We start from the raw sequence: 18,099 nt of genomic DNA, 5'->3' as shown, positions 1-18,099 counted from the left end.
TAACTCTTAGTCTGGCCTAATAGCTAAGGTCTTAGACTCGTATTCTGGCCTAATAGCTAATGTCTTAGTCTCGTACTCTGGCCTAATGGTTAAGGTCTTAACTCTTACTCTTGCCTAATAGAAAAGGTCTTAGACTCGTACTCTTGCCTAATAGCTAAGGTCTTAGACTCGTACTCTGGCCTAATAGCTAAGGTCTTAGACTCGTACTCTGGCCTACTGGTTAAGGTCTTAACTCTTACTCTGGCCTAATAGCTAAGGTCTTAAACTCGTACTCTGGCCTAATAGCTAAGGTCTTAGACTCGTACTCTGGCCTACTGGTTAAGGTCTTAACTCTTACTCTGGCCTAATAGCTAAGGTCTAAGACTCGTACTCTGGCCTAATAGCTAAGGTCTTAGACTCGTACTCTGGCCTACTGGTTAAGGTCTTAACTCTTACTCTGGCCTAATAGCTAAGGTCTTAGACTCGTACTCTGGCCTAATGGGTAAGGTCTTAACTCTTACTCTGGCCTAATAGCTAAGGTCTTAGACTCGTACTCAGGCCTAATGGTTAAGGTCTTAAGTCTTATTCTGGCCTAATAGCTAAGGTCTTAACTCTTACTCTGGCCTAATAGGTAAGGTCTTAGACTCGTACTCTGGCCTACTGGTTAAGGTCTTAACTCTTACTCTGGCCTACTGGTCAAGGTCTTAACTCTTACTCTGGCCTAATACCTAAGGTCTTAGACTCGTACTCTGGCCTAATGGTTAAGGTCTTAACTCTTACTCTGGCCTAATAGCTAAGGTATTAGACTCATACTCTGGCCTAATGGTTAAGGTCTTAACTCTTACTCTGGCCTAATAGCTAAGGTCTTAACTCTTACTCTGGCCTAATAGCTTAGGACTTAGACTCATACTCTGGCCTACTGGTTAAGGTCTTAACTCTTACTCTGGCCTAATAGCTAAGGTCTTAACTCTTACTCTGGCCTACTGGTTAAGGTCTTAACTCTTACTCTGGCCTACTGGTTAAGGTCTTAACTCTTACTTCGGCCTAATAGCTAAGGTCTTAGACTCGTACTCTGACCTAATGGTTAAGGTCTTAACTCTTACTCTGACCTAATAGCTAAGGTCTTAGACTCATATTCTGGCCTAATAGCTAATGTCTTAACTCTTACTCTGGCCTACTGGTTAAGGTCTTAACTCTTACTCTGGCCTACTGGTTAAGGTCTTAACTCTTACTCTGGCCTAATAGCTAAGGTCTTAGACTCGTACTCTGGCCTAATGGTTAAGGTCTTAACTCTTACTCTGGCCTTATAGCTAAGGTCTTAACACTTACTCTGGCCTACTGGTTAAGGTCTTAACTCTTACTCTGGCCTACTGGTTATTGTCTTAACTCTTACTCTGGCCTAATAGCTAAGGTCTTAGACTCGTACTCTGGCCTAATGGTTAAGGTCTTAACTCTTACTCTGGCCTTATAGCTAAGGTCTTAACACTTACTCTGGCCTAATAGCTAAGGTCGTAGACTCGTACTCTGGCCTAATGGTTAAGGTCTTAACTCTTACTCTTGCCTAATAGAAAAGGTCTTAGACTTGTACTCTTGCCTAATAGCTAAGGTCTTAGACTCGTACTCTGGCCTAATAGCTAAGGTCTTAGACTCGTACTCTGGCCTACTGGTTACGGTCTTAACTCTTACTCTGGCCTAATAGCTAAGGTCTTAGACTCGTACTCTGGCCTAATAGCTAACGTCTTAGACTCGTACTCTGGCCTACTGGTTAAGGTCTTAACTCTTACTCTGGCCTAATAGCTAAGGTCTTAGACTCGTACTCTTGCCTAATAGCTAAGGTCTTAGACTCGTACTCTGGCCTACTGGTTAAGGTCTTAACTCTTACTCTGGCCTAATAGCTAAGGTCTTAGACTCGTACTCTGGCCTAATGGGTAAGGTCTTAACTCTTACTCTGGCCTAATAGCTAAGGTCTTAGACTCGTATTCTGGCCTAATGGTTAAGGTCTTAAGTCTTATTCTGGCCTAATAGCTAAGTTCTTAACTCTTACTCTGGCCTAATAGGTAAGGTCTTAGACTCATACTCTGGCCTACTGGTTAAGGTCTTAACTCTTACTCTGGCCTACTGGTTAAGGTCTTAACTCTTACTCTGGCCTAATAGCTAAGGTCTTAGACTCGTACTCTGGCCTAATGGTTAAGGTCTTAACTCTTACTCTGGCCTTATAGCTAAGGTCTTAACACTTACTCTAGCCTACTGGTTAAGGTCTTAACTCTTACTCTGGCCTACTGGTTATTGTCTTAACTCTTACTCTGGCCTAATAGCTAAGGTCTTAGACTCGTACTCTGGCCTAATGGTTAAGGTCTTAACTCTTACTCTGGCCTTATAGCTAAGGTCTTAACACTTACTCTGGCCTAATAGCTAAGGTCTTAGACTCGTACTCTGGCCTAATGGTTAAGGTCTTAACTCTTACTCTTGCCTAATAGAAAAGGTCTTAGACTCGTACTCTTGCCTAATAGCTAAGGTCTTAGACTCGTACTCTGGCCTAATAGCTAAGGTCTTAGACTCGTACTCTGGCCTACTGGTTACGGTCTTAACTCTTACTCTGGCCTAATAGCTAAGGTCTTAGACTCGTACTCTGGCCTAATAGCTAAGGTCTTAGACTCGTACTCTGGCCTACTGGTTAAGGTCTTAACTCTTACTCTGGCCTAATAGCTAAGGTCTTAGACTCGTACTCTGGCCTAATAGCTAAGGTCTTAGACTCGTACTCTGGCCTACTGGTTAAGGTCTTAACTCTTACTCTGGCCTAATAGCTAAGGTCTTAGACTCGTACTCTGGCCTAATGGGTAAGGTCTTAACTCTTACTCTGGCCTAATAGCTAAGGTCTTAGACTCGTACTCTGGCCTAATGGTTAAGGTCTTAAGTCTTATTCTGGCCTAATAGCTAAGTTCTTAACTCTTACTCTGGCCTAATAGGTAAGGTCTTAGACTCGTACTCTGGCCTACTGGTTAAGGTCTTAACTCTTACTCTGGCCTACTGGTTAAGGTCTTAACTCTTACTCTGGCCTAATAGCTAAGGTCTTAGACTCGTACTCTGGCCTAATAGCTAAGGTCTTAGACTCGTACTCTGGCCTAATGGTTAAGGTCTTAACTCTTACTCTGGCCTAATAGCTAAGGTATTAGACTCACACTCTGGCCTAATGGTTAAGGTCTTAACTCTTACTCTGGCCTAATAGCTAAGGTCTTAACTCTTACTCTGGCCTAATAGCTTAGGACTTAGACTCATACTCTGGCCTACTGGTTAAGGTCTTAACTCTTACTCTGGCTTAATAGCTAAGGTCTTAACTCTTACTCTGGCCTACTGGTTAAGGTCTTAACTCTTACTCTGGCCTACTGGTTAAGGTCTTAACTCTTACTCTGGCCTAATAGCTAAGGTCTTAGACTCGTACAAGGACCTAATGGTTAAGGTCTTAACTCTTACTCTGACCTAATAGCTAATGTCTTAGACTCATATTCTGGCCTAATAGCTAATGTCTTAACTCTTACTCTGGCCTACTGGTTAAGGTCTTAACTCTTACTCTGGCCTACTGGTTAAGGTCTTAACTCTTACTCTGGCCTAATAGCTAAGGTCTTAGACTCGTACTCTGGCCTAATGGTTAAGGTCTTAACTCTTACTCTGGCCTTATAGCTAAGGTCTTAACACTTACTCTGGCCTACTGGTTAAGGTCTTAACTCTTACTCTGGCCTACTGGTTAAGGTCTTAACTCTTACTCTGGCCTAATAGCTAAGGTCTTAGACTCGTACTCTGGCCTAATGGTTAAGGTCTTAACTCTTGCTCTGGCCTAATAGTTAAAGTCTTAGACTCGTACTATGGCCTAATGGTTAAGGTCTTAACTCTTACTCTAGCCTACTGGTTAAGGTCTTAACTCTGACTCTGGCCTAATAGCTAAGGTCTTAACTCTTACTCTGGCCTAATAGCTAAGGTCTTCGACTCGTACTCTGGCCTACTGGTTAAGGTCTTAACTCTTACTCTGGCCTACTGGTTAAGGTCTTAACTCTTACTCTGGCCTAATACCTAAGGTCTTAGACTCGTACTCTGGCCTAATGGTTAAGGTCTTAACTCTTACTCTGGCCGAATAGCTAAGGTATTAGACTCGTACTCTGGCCTAATGGTTAAGGTCTTAACTCTTACTCTGGCCTAATAGCTATGGTCTTAACTCTTACTCTGGCCTAATAGCTTAGGTCTTAGACTCGTACTCTGGCCTACTGGTTAAGGTCTTAACTCTTACTCTGGCCTAAACGCTAAGGTCTTAACTCTTACTCTGGCCTACTGGTTAAGGTCTTAACTCTTACTCTGGCCTACTGGTTAAGGTCTTAACTCTTACTCTGGCCTAATAGCTAAGGTCTAAGACTCGTACTCTGGCCTCATAGCTAAGGTCTTAGACTCGTACTCTGGCCTACTGGTTAAGGTCTTAACTCTTACTCTGGCCTAATAGGTAAGGTCTTAGACTCGTACTCTGGCCTACTGGTTAAGATCTTAACTCTTACTCTGGCCTACTGGTCAAGGTCTTAACTCTTACTCTGGCCTAATACCTAAGGTCTTAGACTCGTACTCTGGCCTAATGGTTAAGGTCTTAACTCTTACTCTGGCCTAATAGCTAAGGTATTAGACTCATACTCTGGCCTAATGGTTAAGGTCTTAACTCTTACTCTGGCCTAATAGCTAAGGTCTTAACTCTTACTCTGGCCTAATAGCTTAGGACTTAGACTCATACTCTGGCCTACTGGTTAAGGTCTTAACTCTTACTCTGGCCTAATAGCTAAGGTCTTAACTCTTACTCTGGCCTACTGGTTAAGGTCTTAACTCTTACTCTGGCCTACTGGTTAAGGTCTTAACTCTTACTCTGGCCTAATAGCTAAGGTCTTAGACTCGTACTCTGACCTAATGGTTAAGGTCTTAACTCTTACTCTGACCTAATAGCTAAGGTCTTAGACTCGTATTCTGGCCTAATAGCTAATGTCTTAACTCTTACTCTGGCCTACTGGTTAAGGTCTTAACTCTTACTCTGGCCTAATAGCTTAGGACTTAGACTCGTACTCTGGCCTACTGGTTAAGGTCTTAACTCTTACTCTGGCCTAATAGCTAAGGTCTTAACTCTTACTCTGGCCTACTGGTTAAGGTCTTAACTCTTACTCTGGCCTACTGGTTAAGGTCTTAACTCTTACTCTGGCCTAATAGCTAAGGTCTTAGACTCGTACTCTGGCCTAATGGTTAAGGTCTTAACTCTTACTCTGACCTAATAGCTAAGGTCTTAGACTCGTATTCTGGCCTAATAGCTAATGTCTTAGACTCGTACTCTGGCCTAATGGTTAAGGTCTTAACTCTTACTCTGGCCTAATAGCTAAGGTCTTAGACTCGTACTCTGGCCTAATAGTTAAGGTCTTAACTCTTACTCTGGCCTACTGGCTAAGGTCTTAGCTCTTTCTCTGGCCTACTGGTTAAGGTCTTAACTCTAACTCTGGCCTAATAGCTAAGGTCTTAACTCTTACTCTGGCCTAATAGCTAAGGTCTTAGACTCATACTCTGGCTTAATGGTTAAGGTCTTAACTCTTAGTCTGGCCTAATAGCTAAGGTCTTAACTCTTACTCTGGTCTTATAGCTAAGGTCTTAACTCTTACTCTGGCCTAATAGCTAAGGTCTTAGACTCGTACTCTGGCCTATTGGTTAAGGTCTTAACTCTTACTCTGGCCTAATAGAAAAGGTCTTAGACTCGTACTCTTGCCTAATAGCTAAGGTCTTAGACCTGTACTCAGGCCTAATAGCTGAGGTCCTAGACTCGTACTCTGGCCTACTGGTTAAGGTCTTAACTCTTACTCTGGCCTAATAGCCAAGGTCTTAGACTCATACTCTGGCAAAATAGCTAAGGTCTTAGACTCGTACTCTGACCTACTGGTTAAGGTCTTAACTCTTACTCTGGCCTAATAGCTAAGGTCTTAGACTCATACTCTGGCCTAATAGCTAAGGTCTTAGACTCGTACTCTGGCCTACTGGTTAAGGTCTTAACTCTTACTCTGGCCTAATAGCTAAGGTCTTAGACTCGTACTCTGGCCTAATAGCTAAGGTCTTAGACTCGTACTCTGGCCTACTGGTTAAGGTCTTAACTCTTACTCTGGCCTAATAGCTAAGGTCTTAGACTCGTACTCTGGCCTAATGGTTAAGGTCTTAACTCTTACTCTGGCCTAATAGCTAAGGTCTTAGACTCATACTCTGGCCTAATGGTTAAGGTCTTAAGTCTTATTCTGGCCTAATAGCTAAGGTCTTAACTCTTACTCTGGCCTAATAGGTAAGGTCTTAGACTCGTACTCTGGCCTACTGGTTAAGGTCTTAACTCTTACTCTGGCCTACTGGTCAGGGTCTTAACTCTTACTCTGGCCTAATACCTAAGGTCTTAGACTCGTACTCTGGCCTAATGGTTAAGGTCTTAACTCTTACTCTGGCCTAATAGCTAAGGTACTAGACTCATACTCTGGCCTAATGGTTAAGGTCTTAACTCTTACTCTGGCCTAATAGCTAAGGTCTTAACTCTTACTCTGGCATAATAGCTTAGGACTTAGACTCGTACTCTGGCCTACTGGTTAAGGTCTTAACTCTTACTCTGGCCTACTTGTTAAGGTCTTAACTCTTACTCTGGCCTAATGCCTAAGGTCTTAGACTCGTACTCTGGCCTAATGGTTAAGGTCTTAACTCTTACTCTGGCCGAATAGCTAAGGTATTAGACTCGTACTCTGGCCTAATGGTTAAGGTCTTAACTCTTACTCTGGCCTAATAGCTATGGTCTTAACTCTTGCTCTGGCCTAATAGCTTAGGTCTTAGACTCGTACTCTGGCCTACTTGTTAAGGTCTTAACTCTTACTCTGGCCTAATCGCTAAGGTCTTAACTCTTACTCTGGTCTACTGGTTAAGGTCTTAACTCTTACTCTGGCCTACTGGTTAAGGTCTTAACTCTTACTCTGGCCTAATAGCTAAGGTCTTAGACTCGTATTCTGGCCTAATAGCTAATGTCTTAGTCTCGTACTCTGGCCTAATGGTTAAGGTCTTAACTCTTACTCTTGCCTAATAGAAAAGGTCTTAGACTCGTACTCTTGCCTAATAGCTAAGGTCTTAGACTCGTACTCTGGCCTAATAGCTAAGGTCTTAGACTCGTACTCTGGCCTACTGGTTAAGGTCTTAACTCTTACTCTGGCCTAATAGCTAAGGTCTTAGACTCGTACTCTGGCCTAATAGCTAAGGTCTTAGACTCGTACTCTGGCCTACTGGTTAAGGTCTTAACTCTTACTCTGGCCTAATAGCTAAGGTCTAAGACTCGTACTCTGGCCTAATAGCTAAGGTCTTAGACTCGTACTCTGGCCTACTGGTTAAGGTCTTAACTCTTACTCTGGCCTAATAGCTAAGGTCTTAGACTCGTACTCTGGCCTAATGGGTAAGGTCTTAACTCTTACTCTGGCCTAATAGCTAAGGTCTTAGACTCGTACTCTGGCCTAATGGTTAAGGTCTTAAGTCTTATTCTGGCCTAATAGCTAAGGTCTTAACTCTTACTCTGGCCTAATAGGTAAGGTCTTAGACTCATACTCTGGCCTACTGGTTAAGGTCTTAACTCTTACTCTGGCCTACTGGTCAAGGTCTTAACTCTTACTCTGGCCTAATAACTAAGGTCTTAGACTTGTACTCTGGCCTAATGGTTAAGGTCTTAACTCTTACTCTGGCCTAATAGCTATGATCTTAACTCTTGCTCTGGCCTAATAGCTTAGGTCTTAGACTCGTACTCTGGCCTACTGGTTAAGGTCTTAACTCTTACTCTGGCCTAATCGCTAACGTCTTAACTCTTACTCTGGCCTACTGGTTAAGGTCTTAACTCTTACTCTGGCCTACTGGTTAAGGTCTTAACTCTTACTCTGGCCTAATAGCTAAGGTCTTAGACTCGTATTCTGGCCTAATAGCTAATGTCTTAGTCTCGTACTCTGGCCTAATGGTTAAGGTCTTAACTCTTACTCTTGCCTAATAGAAAGGGTCTTAGACTCGTACTCTTGCCTAATAGCTAAGGTCTTAGACTCGTACTCTGGCCTAATAGCTAAGGTCTTAGACTCGTACTCTGGCCTACTGGTTAAGGTCTTAACTCTTACTCTGGCCTAATAGCTAAGGTCTTAAACTCGTACTCTGGCCTAATAGCTAAGGTCTTAGACTCGTACTCTGGCCTACTGGTTAAGGTCTTAACTCTTACTCTGGCCTAATAGCTAAGGTCTAAGACTCGTACTCTGGCCTAATAGCTAAGGTCTTAGACTCGTACTCTGGCCTACTGGTTAAGGTCTTAACTCTTACTCTGGCCTAATAGCTAAGGTCTTAGACTCGTACTCTGGCGTAATGGGTAAGGTCTTAACTCTTACTCTGGCCTAATAGCTAAGGTCTTAGACTCGTACTCAGGCCTAATGGTTAAGGTCTTAAGTCTTATTCTGGCCTAATAGCTAAGGTCTTAACTCTTACTCTGGCCTAATAGGTAAGGTCTTAGACTCGTACTCTGGCCTACTGGTTAAGGTCTTAACTCTTACTCTGGCCTACTGGTCAAGGTCTTAGACTCGTATTCTGGCCTAATAGCTAATGTCTTAACTCTTACTCTGGCCTACTGGTTAAGGTCTTAACTCTTACTCTGGCCTAATAGCTTAGGACTTAGACTCGTACTCTGGCCTACTGGTTAAGGTCTTAACTCTTACTCTGGCCTAATAGCTAAGGTCTTAACTCTTACTCTGGCCTACTGGTTAAGGTCTTAACTCTTACTCTGGCCTACTGGTTAAGGTCTTAACTCTTACTCTGGCCTAATAGCTAAGGTCTTAGACTCGTACTCTGGCCTAATGGTTAAGGTCTTAACTCTTACTCTGACCTAATAGCTAAGGTCTTAGACTCGTATTCTGGCCTAATAGCTAATGTCTTAGACTCGTACTCTGGCCTAATGGTTAAGGTCTTAACTCTTACTCTGGCCTAATAGCTAAGGTCTTAGACTCGTACTCTGGCCTAATAGTTAAGGTCTTAACTCTTACTCTGGCCTACTGGTTAAGGTCTTAGCTCTTTCTCTGGCCTACTGGTTAAGGTCTTAACTCTAACTCTGGCCTAATAGCTAAGGTCTTAACTCTTACTCTGGCCTAATAGCTAAGGTCTTAGACTCATACTCTGGCTTAATGGTTAAGGTCTTAACTCTTAGTCTGGCCTAATAGCTAAGGTCTTAACTCTTACTCTGGTCTTATAGCTAAGGTCTTAACTCTTACTCTGGCCTAATAGCTAAGGTCTTAGACTCGTACTCTGGCCTATTGGTTAAGGTCTTAACTCTTACTCTGGCCTAATAGAAAAGGTCTTAGACTCGTACTCTTGCCTAATAGCTAAGGTCTTAGACCTGTACTCAGGCCTAATAGCTGAGGTCCTAGACTCGTACTCTGGCCTACTGGTTAAGGTCTTAACTCTTACTCTGGCCTAATAGCCAAGGTCTTAGACTCATACTCTGGCAAAATAGCTAAGGTCTTAGACTCGTACTCTGACCTACTGGTTAAGGTCTTAACTCTTACTCTGGCCTAATAGCTAAGGTCTTAGACTCATACTCTGGCCTAATAGCTAAGGTCTTAGACTCGTACTCTGGCCTACTGGTTAAGGTCTTAACTCTTACTCTGGCCTAATAGCTAAGGTCTTAGACTCGTACTCTGGCCTAATAGCTAAGGTCTTAGACTCGTACTCTGGCCTACTGGTTAAGGTCTTAACTCTTACTCTGGCCTAATAGCTAAGGTCTTAGACTCGTACTCTGGCCTAATGGTTAAGGTCTTAACTCTTACTCTGGCCTAATAGCTAAGGTCTTAGACTCATACTCTGGCCTAATGGTTAAGGTCTTAAGTCTTATTCTGGCCTAATAGCTAAGGTCTTAACTCTTACTCTGGCCTAATAGGTAAGGTCTTAGACTCGTACTCTGGCCTACTGGTTAAGGTCTTAACTCTTACTCTGGCCTACTGGTCAGGGTCTTAACTCTTACTCTGGCCTAATACCTAAGGTCTTAGACTCGTACTCTGGCCTAATGGTTAAGGTCTTAACTCTTACTCTGGCCTAATAGCTAAGGTACTAGACTCATACTCTGGCCTAATGGTTAAGGTCTTAACTCTTACTCTGGCCTAATAGCTAAGGTCTTAACTCTTACTCTGGCATAATAGCTTAGGACTTTGACTCGTACTCTGGCCTACTGGTTAAGGTCTTAACTCTTACTCTGGCCTACTTGTTAAGGTCTTAACTCTTACTCTGGCCTAATGCCTAAGGTCTTAGACTCGTACTCTGGCCTAATGGTTAAGGTCTTAACTCTTACTCTGGCCGAATAGCTAAGGTATTAGACTCGTACTCTGGCCTAATGGTTAAGGTCTTAACTCTTACTCTGGCCTAATAGCTATGGTCTTAACTCTTGCTCTGGCCTAATAGCTTAGGTCTTAGACTCGTACTCTGGCCTACTTGTTAAGGTCTTAACTCTTACTCTGGCCTAATCGCTAAGGTCTTAACTCTTACTCTGGTCTACTGGTTAAGGTCTTAACTCTTACTCTGGCCTACTGGTTAAGGTCTTAACTCTTACTCTGGCCTAATAGCTAAGGTCTTAGACTCGTATTCTGGCCTAATAGCTAATGTCTTAGTCTCGTACTCTGGCCTAATGGTTAAGGTCTTAACTCTTACTCTTGCCTAATAGAAAAGGTCTTAGACTCGTACTCTTGCCTAATAGCTAAGGTCTTAGACTCGTACTCTGGCCTAATAGCTAAGGTCTTAGACTCGTACTCTGGCCTACTGGTTAAGGTCTTAACTCTTACTCTGGCCTAATAGCTAAGGTCTTAGACTCGTACTCTGGCCTAATAGCTAAGGTCTTAGACTCGTACTCTGGCCTACTGGTTAAGGTCTTAACTCTTACTCTGGCCTAATAGCTAAGGTCTAAGACTCGTACTCTGGCCTAATAGCTAAGGTCTTAGACTCGTACTCTGGCCTACTGGTTAAGGTCTTAACTCTTACTCTGGCCTAATAGCTAAGGTCTTAGACTCGTACTCTGGCCTAATGGGTAAGGTCTTAACTCTTACTCTGGCCTAATAGCTAAGGTCTTAGACTCGTACTCTGGCCTAATGGTTAAGGTCTTAAGTCTTATTCTGGCCTAATAGCTAAGGTCTTAACTCTTACTCTGGCCTAATAGGTAAGGTCTTAGACTCATACTCTGGCCTACTGGTTAAGGTCTTAACTCTTACTCTGGCCTACTGGTCAAGGTCTTAACTCTTACTCTGGCCTAATAACTAAGGTCTTAGACTTGTACTCTGGCCTAATGGTTAAGGTCTTAACTCTTACTCTGGCCTAATAGCTATGATCTTAACTCTTGCTCTGGCCTAATAGCTTAGGTCTTAGACTCGTACTCTGGCCTACTGGTTAAGGTCTTAACTCTTACTCTGGCCTAATCGCTAACGTCTTAACTCTTACTCTGGCCTACTGGTTAAGGTCTTAACTCTTACTCTGGCCTACTGGTTAAGGTCTTAACTCTTACTCTGGCCTAATAGCTAAGGTCTTAGACTCGTATTCTGGCCTAATAGCTAATGTCTTAGTCTCGTACTCTGGCCTAATGGTTAAGGTCTTAACTCTTACTCTTGCCTAATAGAAAGGGTCTTAGACTCGTACTCTTGCCTAATAGCTAAGGTCTTAGACTCGTACTCTGGCCTAATAGCTAAGGTCTTAGACTCGTACTCTGGCCTACTGGTTAAGGTCTTAACTCTTACTCTGGCCTAATAGCTAAGGTCTTAAACTCGTACTCTGGCCTAATAGCTAAGGTCTTAGACTCGTACTCTGGCCTACTGGTTAAGGTCTTAACTCTTACTCTGGCCTAATAGCTAAGGTCTAAGACTCGTACTCTGGCCTAATAGCTAAGGTCTTAGACTCGTACTCTGGCCTACTGGTTAAGGTCTTAACTCTTACTCTGGCCTAATAGCTAAGGTCTTAGACTCGTACTCTGGCGTAATGGGTAAGGTCTTAACTCTTACTCTGGCCTAATAGCTAAGGTCTTAGACTCGTACTCAGGCCTAATGGTTAAGGTCTTAAGTCTTATTCTGGCCTAATAGCTAAGGTCTTAACTCTTACTCTGGCCTAATAGGTAAGGTCTTAGACTCGTACTCTGGCCTACTGGTTAAGGTCTTAACTCTTACTCTGGCCTACTGGTCAAGGTCTTAACTCTTACTCTGGCCTAATACCTAAGGTCTTAGACTCGTACTCTGGCCTAATGGTTAAGGTCTTAACTCTTACTCTGGCCTAATAGCTAAGGTATTAGACTCATACTCTGGCCTAATGGTTAAGGTCTTATCTCTTACTCTGGCCTAATAGCTAAGGTCTTAACTCTTACTCTGGCCTAATAGCTTAGGACTTAGACTCATACTCTGGCCTACTGGTTAAGGTCTTAACTCTTACTCTGGCCTAATAGCTAAGGTCTTAACTCTTACTCTGGCCTACTGGTTAAGGTCTTAACTCTTACTCTGGCCTACTGGTTAAGGTCTTAACTCTTACTTCGGCCTAATAGCTAAGGTCTTAGACTCGTACTCTGACCTAATGGTTAAGGTCTTAACTCTTACTCTGACCTAATAGCTAAGGTCTTAGACTCATATTCTGGCCTAATAGCTAATGTCTTAACTCTTACTCTGGCCTACTGGTTAAGGTCTTAACTCTTACTCTGGCCTACTGGTTAAGGTCTTAACTCTTACTCTGGCCTAATAGCTAAGGTCTTAGACTCGTACTCTGGCCTAATGGTTAAGGTCTTAACTCTTACTCTGGCCTTATAGCTAAGGTCTTAACACTTACTCTGGCCTACTGGTTAAGGTCTTAACTCTTACTCTGGCCTACTGGTTATTGTCTTAACTCTTACTCTGGCCTAATAGCTAAGGTCTTAGACTCGTACTCTGGCCTAATGGTTAAGGTCTTAACTCTTACTCTGGCCTTATAGCTAAGGTCTTAACACTTACTCTGGCCTAATAGCTAAGGTCTTAGACTCGTACTCTGGCCTAATGGTTAAGGTCTTAACTCTTACTCTTGCCTAATAGAAAAGGTTTTAGACTCGTACTCTTGCCTAATAGCTAAGGTCTTAGACTCGTACTCTGGCCTAATAGCTAAGGTCTTAGACTCGTACTCTGGCCTACTGGTTACGGTCTTAACTCTTACTCTGGCCTAATAGCTAAGGTCTTAGACTCGTACTCTGGCCTAATAGCTAAGGTCTTAGACTCGTACTCTGGCCTACTGGTTAAGGTCTTAACTCTTACTCTGGCCTAATAGCTAAGGTCTTAGACTCGTACTCTTGCCTAATAGCTAAGGTCTTAGACTCGTACTCTGGCCTACTGGTTAAGGTCTTAACTCTTACTCTGGCCTAATAGCTAAGGTCTTAGACTCGTACTCTGGCCTAATGGGTAAGGTCTTAACTCTTACTCTGGCCTAATAGCTAAGGTCTTAGACTCGTACTCTGGCCTAATGGTTAAGGTCTTAAGTCTTATTCTGGCCTAATAGCTAAGTTCTTAACTCTTACTCTGGCCTAATAGGTAAGGTCTTAGACTCGTACTCTGGCCTACTGGTTAAGGTCTTAACTCTTACTCTGGCCTACTGGTTAAGGTCTTAACTCTTACTCTGGCCTAATAGCTAAGGTCTTAGACTCATACTCTGGCCTAATGGTTAAGGTCTTAACTCTTACTCTGGCCTTATAGCTAAGGTCTTAACACTTACTCTGGCCTACTGGTTAAGGTCTTAACTCTTACTCTGGCCTACTGGTTAAGGTCTTAACTCTTACTCTGGCCTAATAGCTAAGGTCTTAGACTCGTACTCTGGCCTAATGGTTAAGGTCTTAACTCTTACTCTGGCCTTATAGCTAAGGTCTTAACACTTACTCTGGCCTAATAGCTAAGGTCTTAGACTCGTACTCTGGCCTAATGGTTAAGGTCTTAACTCTTACTCTTGCCTAATAGAAAAGGTCTTAGACTCGTACTCTTGCCTAATAGCTAAGGTCTTAGACTCGTACTCTGGCCTAATAGCTAAGGTCTTAGACTCGTACTCTGGCCTACTGGTTACGGTCTTAACTCTTACTCTGGCCTAATAGCTAAGGTCTTAGACTCGTACTCTGGCCTAATAGCTAAGGTCTTAGACTCGTACTCTGGCCTACTGGTTAAGGTCTTAACTCTTACTCTGGCCTAATAGCTAAGGTCTTAGACTCGTACTCTGGCCTAATAGCTAAGGTCTTAGACTCGTACTCTGGCCTACTGGTTAAGGTCTTAACTCTTACTCTGGCCTAATAGCTAAGGTCTTAGACTCGTACTCTGGCCTAATGGGTAAGGTCTTAACTCTTACTCTGGCCTAATAGCTAAGGTCTTAGACTCGTACTCTGGCCTAATGGTTAAGGTCTTAAGTCTTATTCTGGCCTAATAGCTAAGTTCTTAACTCTTACTCTGGCCTAATAGGTAAGGTCTTAGACTCGTACTCTGGCCTACTGGTTCAGGTCTTAATTCTTACTCTGGCCTACTGGTTAAGGTCTTAACTCTTACTCTGGCCTAATAGCTAAGGTCTTAGACTCGTACTCTGGCCTAATAGCTAAGGTCTTAGACTCGTACTCTGGCCTAATGGTTAAGGTCTTAACTCTTACTCTGGCCTAATAGCTAAGGTATTAGACTCACACTCTGGCCTAATGGTTAAGGTCTTAACTCTTACTCTGGCCTAATAGCTAAGGTCTTAACTCTTACTCTGGCCTAATAGCTTAGGACTTAGACTCATACTCTGGCCTACTGGTTAAGGTCTTAACTCTTACTCTGGCTTAATAGCTAAGGTCTTAACTCTTACTCTGGCCTACTGGTTAAGGTCTTAACTCTTACTCTGGCCTACTGGTTAAGGTCTTAACTCTTACTCTGGCCTACTGGTTAAGGTCTTAACTCTTACTCTGGCCTAATAGCTAAGTTCTTAGACTCGTACTCTGACCTAATGGTTAAGGTCTTAACTCTTACTCTGACCTAATAGCTAAGGTCTTAGACTCATATTCTGGCCTAATAGCTAATGTCTTAACTCTTACTCTGGCCTACTGGTTAAGGTCTTAACTCTTACTCTGGCCTACTGGTTAAGGTCTTAACTCTTACTCTGGCCTAATAGCTAAGGTCTTAGACTCGTACTCTGGCCTAATGGTTAAGGTCTTAACTCTTACTCTGGCCTTATAGCTAAGGTCTTAACACTTACTCTGGCCTACTGGTTAAGGTCTTAACTCTTACTCTAGCCTACTGGTTAAGGTCTTAACTCTTACTCTGGCCTAATAGCTAAGGTCTTAGACTCGTACTCTGGCCTAATGGTTAAGGTCTTAACTCTTACTCTGGCCTAATAGTTAAAGTCTTAGACTCGTACTATGGCCTAATGGTTAAGGTCTTAACTCTTACTCTAGCCTACTGGTTAAGGTCTTAACTCTGACTCTGGCCTAATAGCTAAGGTCTTAACTCTTACTCTGGCCTAATAGCTAAGGTCTTCGACTCGTACTCTGGCCTACTGGTTAAGGTCTTAACTCTTACTCTGGCCTACTGGTTAAGGTCTTAACTCTTACTCTGGCCTAATACCTAAGGTCTTAGACTCGTACTCTGGCCTAATGGTTAAGGTCTTAACTCTTACTCTGGCCGAATAGCTAAGGTATTAGACTCGTACTCTGGCCTAATGGTTAAGGTCTTAACTCTTACTCTGGCCTAATAGCTATGGTCTTAACTCTTACTCTGGCCTAATAGCTTAGGTCTTAGACTCGTACTCTGGCCTACTGGTTAAGGTCTTAACTCTTACTCTGGCCTAATCGCTAAGGTCTTAACTCTTACTCTGGCCTACTGGTTAAGGTCTTAACTCTTACTCTGGCCTACTGGTTAAGGTCTTAACTCTTACTCTGGCCTAATAGCTAAGGTCTTAACTCTTACTCTGGCCTACTGGTTAAGGTCTTAACTCTTACTCTGGCCTACTGGTTAAGGTCTTAACTCTTACTCTGGCCTAATAGCTAAGGTCTTAGACTCGTACTCTGGCCTAATGGGTAAGGTCTTAACTCTTACTCTGGCCTAATAGCTAAGGTCTTAGACTCGTACTCTGGCCTAATGGTTAAGGTCTTAAGTCTTATTCTGGCCTAATAGCTAAGTTCTTAACTCTTACTCTGGCCTAATAGGTAAGGTCTTAGACTCGTACTCTGGCCTACTGGTTAAGGTCTTAACTCTTACTCTGGCCTACTGGTTAAGGTCTTAACTCTTACTCTGGCCTAATAGCTAAGGTCTTAGACTCGTACTCTGGCCTAATAGCTAAGGTCTTAGACTCGTACTCTGGCCTAATGGTTAAGGTCTTAACTCTTACTCTGGCCTAATAGCTAAGGTATTAGACTCACACTCTGGCCTAATGGTTAAGGTCTTAACTCTTACTCTGGCCTAATAGCTAAGGTCTTAACTCTTACTCTGGCCTAATAGCTTAGGACTTAGACTCATACTCTGGCCTACTGGTTAAGGTCTTAACTCTTACTCTGGCTTAATAGCTAAGGTCTTAACTCTTACTCTGGCCTACTGGTTAAGGTCTTAACTCTTACTCTGGCCTACTGGTTAAGGTCTTAACTCTTACTCTGGCCTACTGGTTAAGGTCTTAACTCTTACTCTGGCCTAATAGCTAAGTTCTTAGACTCGTACTCTGACCTAATGGTTAAGGTCTTAACTCTTACTCTGACCTAATAGCTAAGGTCTTAGACTCATATTCTGGCCTAATAGCTAATGTCTTAACTCTTACTCTGGCCTACTGGTTAAGGTCTTAACTCTTACTCTGGCCTACTGGTTAAGGTCTTAACTCTTACTCTGGCCTAATAGCTAAGGTCTTAGACTCGTACTCTGGCCTAATGGTTAAGGTCTTAACTCTTACTCTGGCCTTATAGCTAAGGTCTTAACTCTTACTCTAGCCTACTGGTTAAGGTCTTAACTCTTACTCTGGCCTAATAGCTAAGGTCTTAGACTCGTACTCTGGCCTAATGGTTAAGGTCTTAACTCTTACTCTGGCCTAATAGTTAAAGTCTTAGACTCGTACTATGGCCTAATGGTTAAGGTCTTAACTCTTACTCTAGCCTACTGGTTAAGGTCTTAACTCTGACTCTGGCCTAATAGCTAAGGTCTTAACTCTTACTCTGGCCTAATAGCTAAGGTCTTCGACTCGTACTCTGGCCTACTGGTTAAGGTCTTAACTCTTACTCTGGCCTACTGGTTAAGGTCTTAACTCTTACTCTGGCCTAATACCTAAGGTCTTAGACTCGTACTCTGGCCTAATGGTTAAGGTCTTAACTCTTACTCTGGCCGAATAGCTAAGGTATTAGACTCGTACTCTGGCCTAATGGTTAAGGTCTTAACTCTTACTCTGGCCTAATAGCTATGGTCTTAACTCTTACTCTGGCCTAATAGCTTAGGTCTTAGACTCGTACTCTGGCCTACTGGTTAAGGTCTTAACTCTTACTCTGGCCTAATCGCTAAGGTCTTAACTCTTACTCTGGCCTACTGGTTAAGGTCTTAACTCTTACTCTGGCCTACTGGTTAAGGTCTTAACTCTTACTCTGGCCTAATAGCTAAGGTCTTAACTCTTACTCTGGCCTACTGGTTAAGGTCTTAACTCTTACTCTGGCCTACTGGTTAAGGTCTTAACTCTTACTCTGGCCTAATAGCTAAGGTCTTAGACTCGTATTCTGGCCTAATAGCTAATGTCTTAGTCTCGTACTCTGGCCTAATGGTTAAGGTCTTAACTCTTACTCTTGCCTAATAGAAAAGGTCTTAGACTCGTACTCTTGCCTAATAGCTAAGGTCTTAGACTCGTACTCTGGCCTAATAGCTAAGGTCTTAGACTCGTACTCTGGCCTACTGGTTAAGGTCTTAACTCTTACTCTGGACTAATAGCTAAGGTCTTAGACTCGTACTCTGGCCTAATAGCTAAGGTCTTAGACTCGTACTCTGGCCTACTGGTTAAGGTCTTAACTCTTACTCTGGCCTAATAGCTAAGGTCTAAGACTCGTACTCTGGCCTCATAGCTAAGGTCTTAGACTCG

This window comes from Triturus cristatus, unplaced genomic scaffold (assembly GCF_964204655.1).
Source record: "Triturus cristatus unplaced genomic scaffold, aTriCri1.1 SCAFFOLD_183, whole genome shotgun sequence".
NCBI lineage: Eukaryota > Metazoa > Chordata > Amphibia > Caudata > Salamandridae > Triturus > Triturus cristatus.
The sequence above is the reverse complement of the archived record's forward strand: the minus strand, read 5'-3'. Positions refer to the sequence as shown.